General features: G+C 49.0%; 1 long non-coding RNA gene across 1 annotated transcript; it reads left to right on the top strand.

The window, feature by feature from the left end:
- Positions 1-4,321: 4,321 nt before the first annotated feature.
- On the top strand, positions 4,322-9,281 carry LOC122680290. The gene is made up of 3 exons (XR_006336673.1): positions 4,322-4,394; positions 7,820-7,972; positions 9,134-9,281. It is a non-coding gene; the product is annotated as an uncharacterized LOC122680290 (long non-coding RNA).
- The last annotated feature ends 940 nt before the right edge of the window (positions 9,282-10,221 follow it).

Here is a 10,221-nt window from a genome sequence, read left to right as displayed (position 1 = left end):
TGGCCTGGAGAATTCCATGGACTGTATAGTCCGTGGTGTTGCAAAGAGTCCGACACAACTAAGTGACTTTCACTTTCACTTCTTATAGTAGAGAAAAAGCATTAAAAAATCATCCTTGAATTTGAAAGGAGCATGTACTGATAAAGCCTTTTTACAGAGCAGCTTATTGGTCAAGCAGAATTTAAAATGCATTGACTCTGATCCAGTACCTTCATTTTAGGAATCTAGGTAAATAAAGAACCAATTCATGTGCGTGGGACACATAAGCATTAATGTAAAAGGAAATGATTCATAACATTATTTTTAATGGCAAAAGCATGAAAATAAATTTAAGAATTATCAAGAGGAAAATAATTGTGTCAGATCCAATCAACAGAGTCTTAAAAAGCAGTTAAAAATGGAGATAGATCTTCTTCAAGGCTGACCTGCAAAATTAATAAGATGCATTGTTAAGTGGAAAAAAACAAGTTGTAGAAAGGGTATAACTTGATTCCACTAATATTAGAACACACACACACATCCCCATCACGGGGACGGGGTGGGAGAGGAAAGGCAGAGTGAAGGTGACCCCATGGGTTAGTGTGATGGCCTCCGGCACATGTGTGCGTAAGAATGAGCTGAAAGAGACATTCTACTCCTTTCCCCCCATCCCCGTGTATTTCTAGAATGTCTTAAAAATGAAAATGCATCATGTTAAATATATTAAAAAAATAATAGAAGACAAAGGAATTAAGTATATGACTTTCCTACTTTATTTCTCCTCTCTTTTTTCTCTTATAAAAAAATTCCTTGTCTGGGTTAGCATTTCCTACAACAACCTTGCTCCCCGCCCCTTCCCCAGCTCCAGGGTTCTCATCAGTGGTGGATAGTGTGGGGAGGACCACCTCATCCATGTAGCTACAGGTGCCCACCAGCTGCTGCTGGGGAGGGGGGTGCTAAAGGCTTAGAGCCTGACCCAGCAAAGGAACACCGCTTGGCCCCCATCCTGCTGACCTGTCCCCTCCAGAGGCTACCCGAGGACCAAGGCCAGCCTGCCCCCTAGCATTACTGATGCTTGCCTCCATGTTGCTCTAGGATATTGGGGGAGGACCTCTCACTGACCCTTGGTGCCTCCCTGCTGACCCCTGCTTTCTAACCTCTCCTTATCGATCCCGGCTGGTCTTCATCTCTCTTGTCATCCTTTCTCTCCTTCTTAAATTTCTCTTGCCGCATGTTGGTATCGCCTGAGCATCCTGTCAATCCTTTCTTCTTTCCCATCACCATCCATCCCAGGAGCCTCCTCTGTCATGTCCAGGGTGCATTCCCAGCTCCGTCTCCAGGCCTGACCTCTGCTCCCTGCCGCCCAAAGGCAGTGGGGAGCCTTTGCCTCCATGTGCCCTGACGGCTGTGTCCTTGGATTCGCTGGCCAGAGCACTTCAGCCTCATGCCTTGATCACCTGCGTGTCCCTGCAGGACTGGGGCCACCCCCGGGGAGGAGGGTCTCCCGTGAACTGAGACCCGCAGAGCTGCCTGGGGAACCCAGGAACCCCAACGCTGCTGCCCCATGACACCCTGGCTGGTCTCCTGTCCGGAACCCCTGGGAATTCTGCTACAGGATGATGAACACTTACAATCTCACTCTGAAAATTTCCCTGGGGTTCCATGTGCTCTCATGGCCTCTGTCTGAGGGTGGATCTTTCACACGTATCATACGTGCATGAACATGACATGGAAACGTGGAGGCTGTGTACCTCCATGGAGTGGAAACCAGATGCATAGTAGGTGCTTTCTGAGCATGCCCAGTGCTATACTCAGTCCTTCACATATAGAATCATGAATCCGCACGATAACCTTGGGAAGGTGGCAATTGCATTTACTTTAGAACTGACAAAAAAATGTGTTCAAATCCAAGTCTCAATTTTCACAAATTATGGCCTTGGAAGAATTCCTTAAACTCTCTAAGCTTCAGTTTAAAGGTCCTTGGAATCAGCTAAAAAGTAACTAGAAAATCCCTAAATTGTGAGAATTTGAATATTACCTATCCAAATAATCTGTGAGTCAAAAAATCAAAGTAGAATCAAGGGACACATTTGAAAAAAATTAAGCATTAAGATCTAGCATGTCAAACTTTGTGGAATGCAGCTAAAGTCAAGCTCAGAGGGAAATTTAAGTCTTAAATATGTATTATAGTAAAGAAGAAAGGACAATTTTAATAACTTGACCTTAAGAAGAAGAAGACAAAAGTAATTATCCAATAGAGAAAAAAGTGTTAATACGATGACAGTTTTAAAAATCAACTTTATGTCAATAAAATTTTAAGTGTAGACAAAAATGAATGATTCCCCTCGAATGTACAGTTTATTACACAGATCCAAAAGGAAATGGGAAGCTTGCCTATGCCAATTAGCCAGACATCAGATGTGTCAGTGATTTCTGCCCCCGTTAGGGTATAGAAGGTCGTGAGAAACCTTAACTCTCAGAAAGATGCCAAGAAAAGCCTGAACCAAGAACAGTGGATGAAGTCTCAGTGAAATGATTTCTGGAGAGAGGTTAAGTCCTTCGTGGGGACACAGAGAGCCCTTCAGCTTCCATACCTGCCTACCTGGGGTGGGTACATGCTCTGAGCATGGATGGGGTCCCAGAGACATGGACGAATGAGGGATAGATGATCCAGGTTTGGGTGTCCCCGTGGGCGGGCAGGATGGAGGGGGTCTGGAAGAGCTCAGGTCCAAGATGAGGTCCCCTGACCCAGCAGTCGCCCACTGCCAGCCTTCTCCCCTCACAGCGTCCTGCTGGGAAAGCAGCTGGACTGGGGGGCTGGCGGATAGCGGGAGGCTGCCGCCTCGGGTACACAGCCGGGGTGTGCGGGGCCACCCCTTCCAGACCAGATTCTGACGAGAGAAAACACGCTGTGACCATGCAAATCAGGGGCTGGCTAAGCCGCAGGCGAAATCACCCCGATTCAGTGCAGCCAGAGCCGGCCCCACCTGACGCCCCGTTACCAGCCCCTCGCCAAGCACCGCCTCTCTGGGAAGAAACCAGAAAGAAAGACCCCAGAGAACAAGACGGGGCAGAATACCTCCCACTCTAGGCTGGGTACTGCCCGGTGACTGAAGTAAAGAGAGCCAAGTGGAGAAGTCTGGTGAAAGATGCCTGATGGATTGTAACCAATAAGCAAGGACTTTCAAGTGACTTTTATACATCTGCAATAGCCGAAAGGAAAAACAATACTATATACATTGTATGCTTGTTACTGTATATAGATACCAATACATAGATCTTGATCTATAGAAATTATATATAGTGCTTTATTCTCATATGTTTTACAAGAGGCTATGCATTCCACCATATGTGCTTCCTAGTCTTTTTTGCTTCTAGCAGTCAATTTTCTTTGAAGTATTTCAAACAAAAGAACAAAACATAGTCTTTGAATTTACCCATGACTATAGATAGGACTGTATGTACAAGTATATATTGTGTGTGTATGTGTGTGCTCAGTCGCTCAGTCATGTCCAACTATTTGTGACCCCATGGACTGTAACCCACCAGGGGGATTCTCCAGGCAAGAATACTGGAGCAGGTTGCCATGACCTCCTCCAGAGGATCTTCCCAACTCGGGGATCGAACCCAGGTTTCCTGCATTGCAGGTGAATTCTTTACAGTCTGAGCCACTAGAGAAACTATATATATTTATTTATTTATTTATCCTTTTATATATCCTTTTATATATATATAAAGGATAAAGGGATAGAGTATTTCAGAGCGAAAATAAAAATTCTGAAAAAGACCAAATAGAATCCTAGACAAAAAAGTACACATCTGAATTTTTAAAAAAAAATTAAATATGCTTAAAGCACATTAGAGACTGAAAAAGAAACCATCAGCAAAGTTGAAGATAAGGCAATATAAATTTTCAAAATTAAGCAGAGAGGGGAAAACTATCAATAAGAAATAGACCAAAGCATCAGTAACACGTGTCTAACATACACGAGACAGGGGTGTAAGAAGGACCGGAAAGACGAATGAGGCAGCAAAATATTCCAAGAAATACTGGCTGATTTTTTTCCCAATTTGATAAAAAAGGAAAATCAACCCACATTCTGAGAAGTTCAGTGACACCTAAGGGATTGACTCTCAGTCAAATTGCTGAAAACCCAAGACAAAGAGAAAATCATAAACCTAGCCAGCACGGGGGGGTGGGTGGGGAGCTACCACATCACAGAAACAGAACAATTATCAGAACGACTTCACACCGGAAACAGCGCGGCCCGGAGAAAAGGAAACGCGTCATCGAGGTCCCGGAGGCGGGGGTTTGCACCAGGGCGCGGAGAGAAGGCGGCTACTCGGAGAAAAAACTCCAGAAACCCGCACAGATGTTCGTTGCCCTGAGATACTGGCTGAATACGAATCTGCAGGTAAGTCTCCAGGAGGCAGGTCTGAGAAGAAATTCTGGGAAAGAAGTCCTAAGACAAAGGGAAATAAATGTTACAAGAATGAAAAAAAAAGGACCAAAAGTCTCATTATTCCTAGAAAATGTTTTGAGTCAGGTAGGTAATCAAAGGAATCCACAGATAAACGATTAAAATGAATGAGAAATTATAAGTGCAAGAGCAATAAAAAATTACATTTTTGTATGCAGAAAACACCACCAAAATGGGTGATTACAAAAATGACGGAAATTACAAGATACCGAGGAATACATTTAGCAAAAGAAGTATAAGACTTTATTGGGCGGGGGCGGGGGATGAGGCTAGATTAAGAACATTTTTTTAAAAAACTAAATAAATGGAGAGGGATGCATGTACATAGAGGGCTTCCCAGGAGGCTCAGTAGTAAAGAATCTGCCTGCTAAGGCAGAAGACGCAGGAGATGTGGGGTCTATCCCGGGGTCAGGAAAATCCCCTGAAGGAGGATATGGTAACCCACTCCAGTATACTTGCCTGGGAAGAGTCCACAGACAGAGGAGCCTGGCGGGCTACAGTCCATGGGGTCACAAAGAGTTGGACAAGACTGACTGACTTAGCACACACACACACACGTGCACAGAGGAGCAGGCTGGGGTGGGACACATGTCCCTTCTCCAGACTCACCCCCAAGGTAGAAGGGAGCCCAGTCAGGCTGTCAGGGCTTGTCAGACCAAGTCAAGCTGATTCTACGTTCTCAGGGAGCAATAGGGATTCAGAACATCCGGGAACCTTTTGCCGCAGCAGATACAATGATTCACTGTAACTGTGGCCCAAGCAAGACCGCGTGAGGCTGGCTAAGGACAGAGGCAGAGCTTCAGATATTAGAAGACTATAGAGGAGACTACCTTTCTGACTTCAGCGTGAAGAATGAATTTTTGTTATTGTTGTTCAGTCGTTCAGTCATGTCCGATTCCTTGTGACCCCATGAACTGCAGCACACCAGGCTTCCCTGTCCTTCACTAGCTCCTGGAGCTTGCTCAGACTCACGTCCATTGAGTCAGTGATGCCCTCTGACCATCTCACCCTCTGCTGCCCCCTTCTCCTCCTGTCCTCAATCTTTCTCAGCATCAGGGTCTTTTCCAGTGAGTTGGCTGTTCACATCAGGTGGCCAAAGGATTGGAGCTTAAGCTTCAGCATCAGTCCTTCCAATGAATATTCAGGGTTGATGTCCTTTAGGATTAACTGGTTTGATCTCCTTGCTGTCGAAGGGGCTCTCAAGAGTCTTCTCTAGTACCACAGCTTGAAAGCATCAGTTCTTTGGTGCTCAGCCTTCTTTATGATCCAAGTCTCGCATCATTTATTTTTACATGGGTCTTCACACAAGTCACAATGGGAAACATGAATAACTTCAATGGCATTAAAATCAAAACCTTTGTTTAATAAAAGGACACGTAAACACAGGCCACATCTGCAAGAAGACATTTACTGATGAAAGATCAGACCCTGGACCACAGAGAGTATGCACGCCAATCAACAGGAACAAAGAAGCACAGCAGAAAAGTCAAAGACTGTGAGAAAGATGCATCCTAGAAAGAGAAACTAGAATCTTGAATGAACATATTAAAAAAAAATCCAAACTCACTAACAATTCATGAAGCACATTTTACAGTCTCAGTGAGTTACCTTTTCATACCTGCTATCTACAGCTTGAATGTGTCCCCCCCCAAATACATATCTTGAGGTCCTTCCTAACTCCCAGTGTGATGGTGTTAGAAGGTGGGGCCTTTGAGAGGGGATGAGGTCATGTGGATGGAGCCCTCATGGATGAGATCAGTGTCCTTATCAAAGACGCCCAGGGGAACTGCCCAGGTGGTCCAGTGGTTAAAAATCCGCCCTCCAATGCAGGGGACGTGGGTTCGATCTCTGGTTGGGGAACTACCTTCCCACATGCCTCAGAGCAACTAAGCCCAGGTGCCATAACTACTGAGCCTCTAAGCCACAGCAAAGGTCCCGCATGGTGCAGCTAAGACCCAGTGCAGCCAGAAGTAAATGAACAAAGAGACCCCAGATCGCCGTCACCCCTTTCACTGCGCGGGGACACAGCAAGGACTCAGCCTCTGCAACCTGGAGGAGGGTTTTCAAACCTGCGCTGGGCTACCATGGGGCTGGGCTTCTAACTTTCAGAGCTGTGAGAAGTTAGTGTTCGGTGTTTATAAGCCACACAGACTGTGGCTTTCTTCTAGCACATTCTTATAGCCCCCTGAGCAGACCAAGATGATGCCTGCCAGGATGTGAGGGTGGCACACACTCCTGGGGGCGGGGATGCGAGGAGACACACCCGCGCCGGCAGGAGGCTGTGCTGACATCACTGCCCTGGAGGGCCGTTCATCAATCACCGGTAGACGTGAGATGTGCCGTTCCCATCGCCCAGCCAGCAGTTTCACTCGTGGTCTGGTGCTCAGCCTTTATGTGAGTGACAAGGAGCCCCTTACAGGGTCGGTTACTGCTCTTCAAATTAGTCTGCTATATATAAAAAATCAGAAACAGCAGAAATCCATCAAGAGGAAACTGGATAAATAAATTGTGGTTTATTCATACAAAGAAACACTTTACAGAGAAAATAAATGGCCTGGGATTATGTGTAACAACGTATATAGTCCTCACAAATATGGGCTTCCCTGGTGGCTCAGATGGTAAAGAATCTGCCGCCTGTAATGCAGGGGACCCGGGTTCAATCCCTGGGTCAGGACAATTCCCTGGAAAAGGGAATGGCCACCCACTCCACTGTTCCTGCCTGGAGAATTCTACGGACGGGGAGTCTGATGGTCTGCAGTCACAAATAGAGTGTTGGGAAAGCAGGAAGGTTGCAGAAAGATTCACACACGTGTGGAGAGTTTTCCAAAGAAAGAAATGACGTACCAAATGAAGACAGTCATAAAGAAAGGAAGAGGCAGGACTGGCGTGCCCCGAGCGGCACATCTGGAGGATGGGGCCCCTGACGAGCGGGCTGGGGCCGGGTGGGTGCGCAGGGCTCTCCCCTGCAGGGGGGAGGGCTTCCCGGGGGCTGCGCGGTGCATGACCTCACCCCTGATTCCTTTTCTGCAGCACCAGTAGAACGCTGCCCGAGTGCGGACCTCCGGCGGCTTCCCTGGTTTCTCTCCTTCCCTCGGCCCCCAGGGCCCCTGCCTTGGCTCACGTGGCCCCCGCAGGTCAGTGTCTTCCTGGTGGTCCCCAATGGCCCTGTGCTTCACTCCTATCCCAACCCACCGGTCACGGACTTGGGAAGGCTTCCCTGAAGGGTGAGCTCGGATGGCACCTGGTGACCCCACAAACCACGTAGACGCATCTTTACCAAGCGCCCGCGTCGCCTGCGAGCATGCCTGATTTTCATTCATTTCTGTCTGGCCTTGGTGTCTGCTGTCTTCTCTTCTTAGAATCTAAGTTCCTGATCCTTGGGTCTTCAGAGCATACCGGGAGCCGGGGACATGCACAGACGTTCACAGCAGATGCCTTACTGAATGAATGCATGATCGTAGAGTTAATGAAGCAATGGCCGTGAGGCGGGCACCATACCACCTGACTCCCGAGTAAGTTTCCGTCAGTGTTTCCATTAGAAGGCGAATCCGGATCCACATGCAGAGCTAGTTGTTGGCTCTGGGCTGGAGACCTCGGGTCCTCTCCACGCGGACGTCTCTAGGGTTCCTGGGAGGGAGGGGTCACTCACATTCAGTCCGGGCAGAGGGGAGTGGGAGAGAAAGGCCTTTTGGGAGGAGGTGCTTCTTGCACCAGATCATGTCAGCAGGACACATTTGACGGATACAGGGACAAGCACTGAGGCTAATTATGGCCCGAGGTCACCAGGGTGGTGGGACACAGTGTGTGGGGCTTCCCTTGGACTCCGCGCCTTCCCACTGCCCAGAGACCGTTGCGGAACATGTGTTGGGTTTGACATCAGTGCTACTTGATGCAGAGCGTGTAAGGACCAAGTGGTGGGAGAGCAGGGTCAGGGCCGGCCCTGGGAACTTCTCATCTGCCCCCTCCCGCGGCCCTAATGAGGGGCTGGGGATTTGGCATGAGTTGCCTGACTGCCCGAGCAGATGGAGATTGTTGTGCGAGGCAGCGTTGATCAAAATAAGACCCAGAGGGATCGGGTAGAGCGGGAGGTGGGAAGGGGGATCGGGTTGGGGAATATCTGTAAATCCATGGCTGATTCATGTCAATATATGACAAAAACCACTACAATATTGTAAAGTAATTAGCCTCCAACTAATAAAAATAAATGGAAAAAAAAAAGAATAAGAACAGAACTCGTCAGGAGCTTGTCCGAGTTCCCCCAGCTGTGGCCCGCGAGAAATCCCTCTTTGGGAGTCTTATGGAGAAAACACAAGTAAGTGGGTTATTTCCCCCACAGCGCCGCGCACGCCAACCTCAGTGGTAGCGCCGTATTGTTAAGACTTTTTCTCCTAAATTCCGCGCTCTTGTGCTCACGTGCGCTCAGTCGTGTCCGACTCTTTGCGACCCCGTGGACTGTAGCCCACCAGGCTCCTCTGTCCATGGGACTCTCCAGGCAAGGATACTGGCGTGGGTTGCCACATTCTCCTCCAGAGATCTTCCCAACCCAGGGGTCGGAAGCCACGTCTCTTAGGTCTGTCTGCATTGGCAGGCAGGTTCTTTACCACTGTGCCATCTGGGAGCCCAAAGTTCCAAACTGTATAATGATTGTTACAACCTCTCTCCACCCCTGGCAGGTGGTGTGCCTGGGAGGCTAAGGTGAGGGCTCAGAGAGAAGGGGGGCACTCTACTGGAAGTTGGGGCCCCTGTTATGGAGAGATGAAAGGTTCCGGGACTGCCTATGAGAGATGGAATCGCTGGAGCCAGAGGGAAGATTGTGGTACCCGCCCGCCCCCAGGCCCCCCCAGAGAGCCACGCCTCCCAGTGCTCACATCCTCGGAGGGTGCCCTTCTTTGTGGAGTCAAGGTTGTGTGACCCCCAGAATTCAGAATGTCAAGGCTGTGAAAGCCATTTCAGCTCCCACCTGGCCCTGAAGCTCGGACAGCTCGATGTGAGGGCAGGCGGCCAGAGTTTCAGGACGTTGCTCAAGCAGCCCCTGCGGGCATTCACGTGAAGGGCACAGAGCCAAGAGCCAGCCCCAAAGGCCACTCGTGTGGTTCCTTTGGCCACCATCAGACCTGCAGACGACCATGGCCTGGCCCACGTCTGGCTGCAGCCACATGGGAGACCTCGAGCAAGAACCGCCCAGCAGCTCTGGAACCTCTGAGCACCATTCACGCTGGGTCTGTGTCACCCAGCACCGGGCCACCTGTCACAGCTCTTGGTGTTTGCACCTGACACTCAGCACGGTGGCGGGGTGAGATTAATGCTCAGAAAGAAGGCACGGCTGCCATCGTCACACAAAGACGGCTCCGTGTGCCGACAGTTGTCCTAGATTATCCAGGGCACATCTTCCCTTGGACTCAGTCCGTATCCACAGCGCCCTCCAGGGAGGTGCTTCCCAAGAGAAGACTGCCAGATGATGGGTCCACACCATCGGACCCTTGCTCTGAACCGCTGTGCGTGAGTCCTTGGGGTAAGGGGGGCGCTCAGGACACTCAGAGGCAGGAGCCGGCCTCTGTGCCTGTGGCGGACACAGCCGGATGACTCAGCTACAGCCTTTGACCTTGAATGCCCTTCACGAGCTCCTCAGGCTGCAGCTGTTCTTCCTGCTCCGTGCATCTTGAAGCTTATAATAAAATTTAATAAAAGTTCTTCCCTGGGAATCCTTTGTTCTTCGAGCAGCTCTTTGTTTCTCACATCCTTAAAGAGCCCACGTAAAGCA

The sequence above is a fragment of the Cervus elaphus genome, chromosome 22 (genome assembly GCF_910594005.1).
Source record: "Cervus elaphus chromosome 22, mCerEla1.1, whole genome shotgun sequence".
NCBI lineage: Eukaryota > Metazoa > Chordata > Mammalia > Artiodactyla > Cervidae > Cervus > Cervus elaphus.
The sequence above is the reverse complement of the archived record's forward strand: the minus strand, read 5'-3'. Positions and strand labels throughout refer to the sequence as shown.